The sequence below is a fragment of the Marmota monax genome, unplaced genomic scaffold (assembly GCF_021218885.2).
Source record: "Marmota monax isolate L192 unplaced genomic scaffold, Marmota_monax_Labrador192_F-V1.1 WCK01_AAM20220418_F8-fsc00035, whole genome shotgun sequence".
Classification (NCBI taxonomy): domain Eukaryota; kingdom Metazoa; phylum Chordata; class Mammalia; order Rodentia; family Sciuridae; genus Marmota; species Marmota monax.
The window spans coordinates 10,058,036-10,070,131 of NW_026691961.1; positions in this window are offsets into that span (position 1 = coordinate 10,058,036).

Sequence of the window (12,096 nt, forward strand, 5' to 3'; positions counted from 1 at the left end):
TGGTTATAATAAAAAAAGGTAGTGATACATGTTGGAGAAATCAGAATTCATATACACTGGCAGTGGGAATTCAAAGTGGTAAAAAAAAGTGTGTCAGTTCCCTAAAAAATTAGAGGGGTTGGGGATGCAGCTCAGTAGTGGAATGCTTGCCGGACACATGTAAAAACCTGAGTTCAATACCCAGCAATGCATTAAAAAAGTTAAATATAGATTTGCCATGTGACCTCACAATTCCACTCTTAAGAGAAATTAAAATATATACACATGAAAACTTCCCCACAGATGTTTTTGTTTTGTGTTTTGTTTTGTTTTTGGTATCAGGGATTGAATTCAGGGGAACTTAACCACTGAGCCATATCCTAGTCCTTTTTTCATATTTTTTATTTTGAGATAGGGTCTCACTAGGTTGCTTAGGGCCTGGCTAAGTTGCTGAGGCTGGCTTTGAACTCATGATCCTCCTTGCTTCAGCCTCCCAAGTGGCTGGATTTACAGGTGTGTGCCACGACACCCAGCTCCACAGATGATTAAGCAGCACTATCACAGTAGCCCATAACTAGAAAAAACCCAAAGTGTTTATCAACTGAGTGGATAAATAAAATATGATCAATCCATATAATGGAATATTATTCGGCAACTATCACTATGAATTTGATATGGAGACAGCCTATTTTAAACTTCTACCACATGTGTGTATGTATATGTGCATTCATCTTCAAAGAATAGTCATTATATTTTATACATAGCTTTTGCAATTTTCCATAAATAGCATACTCTATGTAATGATCTGCAATTTGGTTTTTTTTTGTCTGTTATTTTTTAGATTTAATTATGTCAGTACCTACATGTCAGGTCATTATTTTAATTAATGGCACCATTTGAATATGCCCCAATTTACCCATTCTTCTATTTACTTGACAATTTGTGATATTTTTCTTTACAGTGATGCAATGATGTTTACAGAGATCTACCCATGCAAATGTGAAATATGAAATAAATGGCTCAACAATTGGTCCAATTAGGAAAAAGATGCTATCAAATAAGGAGTTGCTAAGCTGCCAATCAGGTAGAGTAGCTACTCCAGAAGGCATTAGGAAGGGAGAGGAAGGAAAAAACATAAAAATGTAGAAAAAAGTTTAAAGGAGCTAAGGGAGGTCATGCATGCCTGTAAACTCAGCTACTTGGAAGGCTGAGACAGGAGCATGGCAAAGTTCAAGGCCAGCCTGAGCAACTTAGCAAGACCCTGTTCTCAAGACAAAAAATAAAAAGGGCTGGAGATGTAGCTCAGTGGTAGAGTGCCCCTGGGTTCAATTTGTCAGTATCCTACACACACACACACATACACACACACACACCAACAAAACAAAACAAAAATCAGATTATTAATAAAACTGACATCAGACTTCTTTCTAAATAACAATACAGAACGCACAAAGATAATTTCAAATTGTTAAAAAAAATATTCAAACTGAGACTGTTATATGCAATCAAACTATCCTTCACATGTGAAGGTTAAATATATCTAGCAAAAGGACCCCAGAAAACTTAATACATATATACTCTTTATGAAAACTTTTAGAGGAAGTGGTATAGCAAAAATAAAAACATTGAGGTCGTTGATGTAAGATATATGGTAAGAGTAATGATATGCATTAATAAAGTTTTCTAATGTCTAAGAAAGCAAGACCAACACCACAAATAATAACACACACACGCACACACACAATTATATAATAACAACTAAGAAATAACTTAGGGGGGCTGGGGATGTGGCTCAAGCGGTAGCGCGCTTGCCTGGCATGCGTGCGGCCCGGGTTCGATCCTCAGCACCACATACAAACAAAGATGTTGTGTCCGCCGAAAATAAATAAATATAAAAAAAAAAAAAAAAAGAAAACTAGAAGGAAATTTAAAAAAAAAAAAAAAAAAAAAAAAAGAAATAACTTAGGGCTGGGGATGTGGCTCAAGCGGTAGCGCTCGCCTGGCATGCGTGCGGCCCGGGTTCTATCCTCAGCACCACGTACAAACAAAGATGTTGTGTCCGCCGAAAAACTAAAAATAAATAAATAAATTCCCTCTCTCTCCTCTCTCTTTAAAAAAAAAGAAATAATATATAATACCAATGAGGAGGAGAGGCATAGATTAAAGAGATATAAAGATATGCAAAGAGATTTTCTTCCTTGGAAGGGTGGATATTAAAAGTTTAAGAAATTGAGCCAGCTGCAGTGGCACATGCTTGTAATCGAGGCTGAGGAAGAATTGAAAGTTCACTTTAATAATTTATTAAGACCCTGTCTCAAAATAACTTAAAAGGGCTGGGGATATATCTCAGTGGTAGAGTGTCCTGAGTTTAATCCCCATTATCAAAAAACAAAAATAAACTTAAGAAATTGAGAGAAAAAAGTAACATTCTTGCTTTATGAAGTGTGATTAATAATCAGAAAGAAAAAATGAAAAGAATTTCAGTCAATTCCCCATAAGAAAATTAGACCCATTTAATGAAGTCAGGAAAAGAATAAATGAATGAATACAGTGTAGTAAATAAAAACTTGAAAAAAAATAGATTCAGGATTAAGACCTAATAAGACAGTAATTACAATAAATGAAAATGGTTAAGTTATTTGATCAAAGAAATCTGAGGCTAATAAGATTTAAAATAAGATATATGGCGCATTAGTAAGATTTCCATCACTGTGACAAGAAATCTGAGAAAATAAACTTATAAAGGAAAATCTGTGTTTTGGCTCACAGTTTCAGAAGGTCAGACTATAATCACTTGTCCCTATAGTTTTGGACCTGGGGTGAGGTAGGACATCATGGTGGGCAACATGTGGCAGAACAAAATTAATCATCTCATGAGGTTAAGACAACACAAAGAGAGAGATTGGAAAGGGCTGGGGTTCTAATAGCCCCTTTAAGGGCATGCCCCAGTGATCTAACTTCTTTCTACTAGGTTCCACCTCTTTAATATTTCACTACCTTCCAGTAGCATCATCAGTTGGAGACTAAACTTTAAAAACATGAGTCTTTGGGGGACATTAATGATTCAAATCATAGTACATAAGGATACAGAAAATAATTTAAAAAATGAGAAAATATGAAATCAGAAAAATATGAATCAAAGAAATCTTGATTATATATTGACTACTGGTCAATTTATGATTCAAGGCCAAGAACTCCTGTCATAGATTTTTTTTTAAAAGAGAGAGAGAGAATTTTTTAATATTTTTTTTTTTTATTTTACGGCAGACACAACATCTTTGTTTGTATGTGGTGCTGAGGATCGAACCCTGGCCACACACATGCCTGGTGAGTGCGCTACCGCTTGAGCCACATCCCCAGCCCTGTCATAGATTTTAAACAAAGTTACATTCGGGATTCTAGAAGTTATACCAATACCTGAAAAGAAATAAAAGATACAAGGAATGGAAATGCAGAAAGAAAGTTATTCATATTAGGGTTACAGTTCCAGGTAAAATAGAGTGAAATGCTTTCTTCATCTTTGCTGTTATATTGAACTATGAAATCTAGATAATGCATAGAGCAGTTATTAGATAACTCTGAAAAGTTAACAGCAGGTAATTTAGGAAAGAACATCAGAATTGGAAAATGTTACTGAATTGATTATGAGTTCTGTTTATTTTCCTCTGGTGTCTCTTCAACTCCAACTCAACACAATTATAAACCTGTAAGTGGGCTTGGGTTGTAGCTCAATAGTAGAGCAATTGCCTAGCATGTGTGAAGCACTGGGTTCGATCCTCAGCACCACATAAAAATTAATAAAATAAAAGTATTGTGTCATCTAAAAATAAAAATAAAACATTAAAAAAAAACCTGTAAGAGAGAGGGGCTGGGGTTGTGGCTTAGTGGTAGAGTGCTTACCTAGCATGTGCAAGGCCCTGGGTTTAATCCTCAGCACCACATAAAAATAAATAAATAAAGTAAACATATTGTGTCCAACTACAACTAAAACATAAATATTTTTTAAAAAACCTGTAAGAGTACTATAGTGAAGACTGAGAAAAACAACCATTTTTAATGATAGAAACTTTCAGCAAATTAGGAATAAAATGGAATTCCTCAACCTGTAAAAGAGCACCTATGAAGAGCCTACAGCTAATATTACTAATGATCAAAGACTGGACACTTCCATCTGAGATCATGAACAAGGCAAGCAAGGAACCTACTCCTATTATTCCTACTCAACAGAGCACTAGAACTCTTAGCCATTGAATAATGCAAGAGGAAGAAATGAAGACATCCAAACTAGAAAGGGAAAGCTAAAGATGTTCCTATTAAAAAATGACATGATGGTCAATGTAGAAAATCCTAAGAACCAACAAAGAGTTCTATAATAAGTAATTTTAGTAAGAACATAGTATACATGGTCAATAAGCAAAATTAATTATATTTCTATAGACTTGCACTTATAATAACTTCAAAAATGAAAGAAATCTAACATGTACAGGATATTTATAATGAGAACTATAAAACACTGGTCAAAAGACACCATAAATAAATGGAAAACACATACCGTGTTCAGAAATTGGAAAGATTCAACATGATATACAATGTCAGTTCTCCTGAGACAGCAATAGATTTAATGCAAGGTGGAAAAGTAAGCATCTAGAATAATAGTCAAAAACTGTTTTGAAAAACTAGAATGGATTTTAAGGGCAGAGGGTATGACTCTGTAGTGGAATGTTTGCCTAGCATGTGGGAGGCCCTGGCTTAGTCATCAGAAACAGACACACACACACACACACACACACACACAGATTTTTAGAATTATACAACTTTCTTTAAAGCTGTATTACTCAAAACAGTGGGTTATTGGTAAAGAACAGACACATAGACCATTGGAAGAAAATGAAGAGTCCAGAAATAGACCCACATAAATATGGCCAATTGATTTTTTTTTTTTTTTTGGATGAGGGATTGAACCCAGGGGTGCTTTGTCACTGAGCCACATTCCCAGTCCTTTCGATTTTTTTTTTTATTTTGAAACAAGACCTTGCTAAATTGCTGATGCTGGCCTCAAACTTGCAATCCTCCTGCTTCAACCTCCCAGGATGCTGGAATTGCAGACATGTGCCACTGCACCCAGTGCCAGTTGATTTTTGTAGGCAACTTTTTAATGACATGGTATTCACATAAAACAAAAGTTACTATTTTAAATCCAATGGCATTTGTACATTCACAATGTTATGTAACCAACCAGCAGCTTGATCTAGTTCTAAAACATTTTTCTTGTTGGACTTTTCTCTTCTTTGGAAACTGTTCCAACTCCTCTGCCTATTCAAAATCATGTTGTTTGTCCTTTTGTTTTTGAGTTGCAGTATTTAAAAATATATGTGAGATATTAAACTCTTATCCTACCTGGGAGCAACTACTGTTTCCCTCTCTGTAGGTTTTGTTTTTCACCTGCATGATAATGTATTTTGTTTGATGCACAAAAGCTTTTAATTTTCATATAGTTTAATCAATCTAGGAATCAACTGCCAAATTCAAGGTCATAAAGATTTAACAGTTTTCCGTTAAGTATTTCAGGGTTTTATCTTTTGTGTTTAGGTCAGGAGTCCATTTTCAGTTAGTTTTTGTGTTTAGTGTGACTTGATTCTTTTGCATGTGAATATACAATTGTCAAATCACTAACTGGTGAAAAGGTTATTTTCCCCCATTGGATGATATTTGTGCCCTTATGGAAAATCAATTGACCATAAATATGTGGGTAAATTCCTGGAGGCTCATTTCTATTCCAGTAGTCTCTATGTCTATCCTTATGTCAGTATTTCACTATTTGATTACTATGGATTCACAGTAAGTTTTGAAATTAGAAATGTGAATCCTCCAGCTTTGTTCTTTTCCAAGATTGTTTTGGATAATCATGGTACCTTTCAATTCCATATGAATTTGAGGATCAACTTTTTCATTTCTGCAAAATACCATTGGAATTTTAAAGGGGTTATCTTTCCTTTTGTTTGTGTCTCCTTTAATTTTTATCAGTGTACAGCTCTTTCATCTCCTTTATTAAATTTCTATAAGTATTTTATTCTTTTGGACGTTATTATAAATTGAATTTTTAAATTTCATTCTTTGATTATTCATTGCTGTTCTACAGAAATACAATTGATATTTCTGTGTTATTCCTGTATCCCATAACTTTGCTAAACTCATTTACTGGCACTCATGGTTTATATGTGGATTTTTGGAATTTTTATATATATAGGATCATGTTATATATTAATAGAGAAGCTTTTCTTCTTCCTTTCCAACTTGGATGCCTTTTGTTTCTTTCACTTGCCTAATCACTCTCACTACAACTGAATATTGGTGGTGAAAGTGGGCATCCATGCTTTGTTCCTGAATCCAGGCAGAAAGTGTCTGGGCTTCTGACCACCCACATGTAAGTTGGAGGTTCCCATACCACCTCCTTTGATTCAATCATTTGCTATAATGGCTTGCACAACTCAAGGAAATACTGACTTCCCTTTACTGGTTTATTGTAAAGGACATTTCAAAGGATGCAGATGAATAGCAAGATGAAGAGGCACATAGGGTGAGGTCTGGAAGGTTCCTGAGTGTAAGAGCTCCCATCCCTGTGGAGTTGGGGATGTGACATACTCTGAGCAAACAGACAAGTTCAACAACCTCATGCTTTAAATGAATATGGAGGCTTCATCAAATAGGCACGATCACTTATTACTCAGTCTTCAGCTCCTCTCCCTTCCCAGTGGTATGTGGTAAGGATGAAAGTTTTAAGCTTCTAATCATGTTTTTTTCCTCTTATCATGCAGCCCAGTAATTGTACTTTGGGCATTTATCACAGAGAAATAAAAATTTGTATTCACACACAATCCTGAACACAAATGTTCATAACAACTACATTCACAATAGTCAAAACTTAAGAAACACCCCAGATGTCCTTCAGTAGGTGAATATTAGACAAATTGGTATTTTCATACTATGGAATAATACTGACCAATAAAAAGGAATGAACTATTGATTCATGCAACAAGTTGGATGGATTTCCAGTGAATAATGTTGAGTGACAAACACCAATCCCGAAAGGATACATACTATATGGCTCTACTTAATATTGATTTTTGGAGTGACAAAACTTTACAAATTGCAAAGAAATTAGTTATTATCAGTGTTATGGGAGTAGGAGGTGGGTGGAAATGGTTCCAATACAGCAACATGAGGGATCCTTATGTTGATGGAATTGTTCTCTATCTTGTTGTAGTGTTGTATACATAAACTTACACATGCAACAAAATTTCAGAGAGCTAAACACATGCACACAAACAAGTACAAGTAAAACTGGGAAAATATGAATAAGATTGGTGAATTATATAACAATTACATGGTTATGATAGTAAACTGTGGCTCTAGTTTGGGATATCAGGTGAATGACATATGGAATCTCTGTATTATTTCTTATAACTGCATGTGAATATATAATTACCTCAATAAAATTTTAATTTAAAATGGATAAAATTATGAATGTACACTTTACCAAAAAGGGTGTAAGAATCGTAAAAATGTTCCTTTTCCTCCATGTCCTTTCCAGCATTTATTTATTTTTTTTTTTTTTGAGAGAGAGAGAGAGAGAGAATTTTTTAATATTTATTTTTTAGTTTTCGGCGGACACAACATCTTTGTTTGTATGTGGTGCTGAGGATCGAACCCAGTGCCTCACACATAAGAGGTAAGCACTTTACCACTGAGCTATAGCCTCAGCCCCTATTCTTTGTATTCTTAATGGTTGCCATTCTAACTAGAATGAGATGAAATCTCAGTGTAGTTTTGATTTATATTTCCCTAATTGGTAAAGATTTTGAACATTTTTTATTTTTTAAATTTGTTCTAATTAGTCATACCTGACAAGAGAATGCATTTTGACATGTTTTATACAAATGGAGCACAACTTCTCATTCCTCTGTACATGGTGCAGAGTCACACTTTAATTCTTTAGGATAAATACTGAGGAATAGTATAGCTGGTCATATGGTGGTTAGTGTAGTCATACATGTATATGGGGTAATAATGTTTATCTTTGAACATTTTTTTGTATATTTTTGGCCATATTTATTCTTCTTTTGAGAAATATCTGTTTAATGCATTTGCCCATTTACTAATTGGGTTATTCTTTATTTGGTATTAAGATTTTGAGTTCTTCATATATTCTGGATATTAATCCCTTTTGTTGGAAGAGTCGTTATCAAAGATTTTCTCCTTCTGTAGGCTCTGTCTTCACATTATCATTTCCTTTGCTGTTCAGAAACTTTTAATTTGATATCATCCATTTGTTAATTCTTAGTATTATTTCTTGAGCTTTAGGAGAAAAACTGACAGTATCAAAGGGAGAAATAATTCTACAATAATAGTTGGAAACTTCAATACTTCATTTTCAGTAACAGAAGATCCAGACAGAAGACTAACAAGGACACAGAGTTTTTGAACAACACTAAAATCCAACTAGTCCTAAAAGACACAGAACATTCCACCTAACAACAGGAAAATACACATTTTTTTAAGGATAGGCCATATATTAAGCCACAAAACAAGACTCAGTGAATTTTAGTAAATTGTATTCTGACCACAGTGGAATGAAATTAGAAATAAATAAAAGAAGGAAAGCCAGATAGTTATACTTTTAAATGACCACTGGGTAAAAGACGAAATAAAAGGACAAAAATATGTGAATCAAAAGAAAACCACAATATCCTATATCTTATGTGATGCATCAACAGCAGTGCTCAGAGGAAATTTAATATCTGTAAATGTTATAGAAATAAAAGGAACTATAAAAACCAGGGAAAGTAGCATGCACCTGTAGTTCCAGCTACTTGGGAGGCTGAAACAGAAAGATTCCTTGAGCCCAGGAGTTAGAGACCAGCAAGACCTAGTCTCAAAAAAAAAAAGTCATGGGCTGGGGTTGTGGCTCAGTGGTAAGTGCTTGTCTTGTATGTGTGGAACACTGGTTTCAACCCTCAGCACCACATAAATAAATAAAATAAATGTATTGTGTCCATTTATAACTAATTTTTTTAAAACAAAGGTAAATGCAGTGGTGCACACCTGTAATCCCAGCAACTCAGGAGGCTGAGGTGACCAGGAGGCTGAAGCATGCAAGTTAGAAACCAACCTCAGCAATTAGCCAGGCCCTAAGCAACTTGATGAGAACCTTTCTCAAAATAAAAAATATAAATGGCTGTGGGTACAGCTCAGTGGTAAAGTGCCCCTGGGTCCAATACCTAGTGGCCCCCCCACCAAAAAAAAAATAATGAGAGAGTACTATAAACAATTGTACATTAATAAATTGGTAAGTAAATGAAATGAATGTACACCAGATTTCTTTCAAAAAATAAAAATAAATTGGTAAGTAAATGAAATGGAAAAATTCTTAGGAAAAAAAGTATCAAAATGAAGAAGAAATAGAAAGAAATAGAAAATCTGGATATATATGTCACAAGGAAAAAAAGAGTAAAAAAACCTTCCAATAAAGAAAATCTAAGACCCAATGGCTTTACTGGTGAATTCTACAAAACATTTAAAAAATAATTAACACCAAACCTTCTACAAATCTTTAAAAAAAATTGAAGAAGGCAGAAACCCTTTCTAACTCAATCTATAAGGCCAGCATTACTCTGACAACAAAGACAAAGACAACCCAAGAAAACAAAACTACAGGCCAATATCCCCTTTAATATAGATGCAAAAATACTCAAAAAAAAACACTAGCAAACTTAATCCAGCAGTTTATTAAATGATTGTACATCATGGCAAGTAAAATGTACCCCAGCAATGAAATAGTGGTTCAGTATATGAAAATCAATCCATACAATAGGGCATATTAATTGAACAAAGGAACCAAACCATATGATCAACTTGATGTATGTATAAAAACCTTTTGACACAATTCAACACCTTTTCATGATTAAAAAATACTCAATAAACAAAGTAGAAAGAAATCTCAACATTGTAAAGAACACAAAAACCCACAGCTAACACCATATTTCCTGATGAGAGACTGAAAGCTTTTCCCCTAAGATCAAGAACAAAACTAGAAGAAGCCCTTTATCATTTCAATTCAACATTTTACTGAAAATTTAGCCAGAACAATTAGGTAATAAAAATAAATAAAAATCAACCAAAAGGAGGATACAAAACTTTTTTCTGTTTATAGAGGGAATGATCACATACATAGAAAATCCCCCCAAAACTCACAAAAACTCAACTATTAGAGTTAATAACTGAATTCAACAAAGTTGCAGGTTGTGTACTAAATATATAAAAACATCAATGAACAATATAAAGTGGAAATTAAGGAAATAATTTCAATTACAATGTCAAAAAATAAAAGATTTGGGAATACATTCAATAAGGTAATAATTGTACGCTGATAACTATAAAACATTGCTGAGAGAAATTGAAGAAGATCAAAATAAATAAAATGACATCCCATATTCATGGACTGAAAGATTTAACATTGTAAAGATGGAAGTACTCTCTAGAATGACCTAAGATACAACGTAACCCCTATCAAAAAACCAATAGCTTCTCTGGCATAAATTAAAAAGCTAATCATGACATTCAAGTGGAATTGCAAGTGACTCATAAATATTTTATCCATTTGCGTGTTCTCTTTCTTCTCAGATTCCTCTTTGCACACAAACCAATGTATGTATTTGCACATAGTTATTCCTCAAAAAATGAGATTATACATTACACATTGTTCTGCAACTTTTAACTCTTCACCATATGCCTAGGATATTCTTTTGTTATAATCTTCAGATCAAATTCAGATGAATTTTGTTACAGCATTGTTTGTAGTAGCTAGAAATTAAAGGCAAGATCTATGTTTTCCCCTAATGGAATAGAAAAAATATAATAGGTACGTATTTACCTTTATAAACACCAAATACATACATAACAACATAGATATCTTAAAGTGAAAAGTTATTGGGCTGGGGATGTGGCTCTAGCAGTAGCGCGCTCGTCTGGCATGCGTGCTCGATCCTCAGCACCACATACAAACAAGGATGTTGTGTCTGCCGAAAACTAAAAAATAAAACATTAAAAAATTCTCTCTCTCTCTCTCTCTCTCTCTCTCTCTCTCTCTCTCTCTCTCTCTCTCTCTTTAAAAAAAAAGAAAAGCTATAAAAAGGGCATTAAAAGGGAAGAAACAGAAAGAGCTATGGCACAGTACATTGAGGTAAATTTTAAAACTTGCATGCACAAAGCAGAATTTTGTATTTTATAAGGATACATATATATCCAAACACTGGTATATTAAACACATTAGAGTAGGTACCTATGGGAGTGTGGAGAAGAATGTCAATGAGATTGGGAATAGAGTAAAAAAAATTAACAAAATATTTAAATAAGAGAAGTCTTGCAGGAACCAATGATAACGACATGTGCAAGAATTCATAGAGGTGCCATGACTTGCTGAATTTCCCAGCGGCTGGACATTGAGATTCTCCAGTCTCTCCTTAGGATGGATTTGAAGTCAAATAGACCCACTATTAGAGGCTCTGCATTTACTAGCCTTTTGCCTTTGGTCAAGTTAGTTAATGCCTCTCAACCTTATTTCCTCTCTTGTACAACAGGAAGAATAATGTTTATCTGGCATGGTGGTTGTGATAATGTTTGTGAACTGCTGAGTACAGTGTCTGGCATGCAGCACAAGCTAACAGGTGGTGCTTACCATCATGAGAGAATGTTTGGAGTCTGCCCACTGGAAGGAGAGCCCCACTGGGCAGGTATCAGGCCGGTCTTGCCAATGCCTATGCCCTCTCTCCAGAACCTGGCACACTGTATATTCTTTGGGTCCAGTTTTTGTTTGTTTGTTCAGCACTGGGGATTGAACCTAGGGCCTCCCACATCTAGAGTCTACCACTGAGCTACATCTTCAGGTAAGTATCTATTTCTCCAATGAATGAGGTTTCTAAGTCAGCTATTTAGGGGATTACTCATTTTCTGTAACATCTAATGCCCTACCAGATTGCCAGCTTCCTCCTATGCATTTGTTTAGAAGTGGTTGTAAATTTGCTTTTCATACAGCACTGTATGATAGTATCTAAGTTTCAT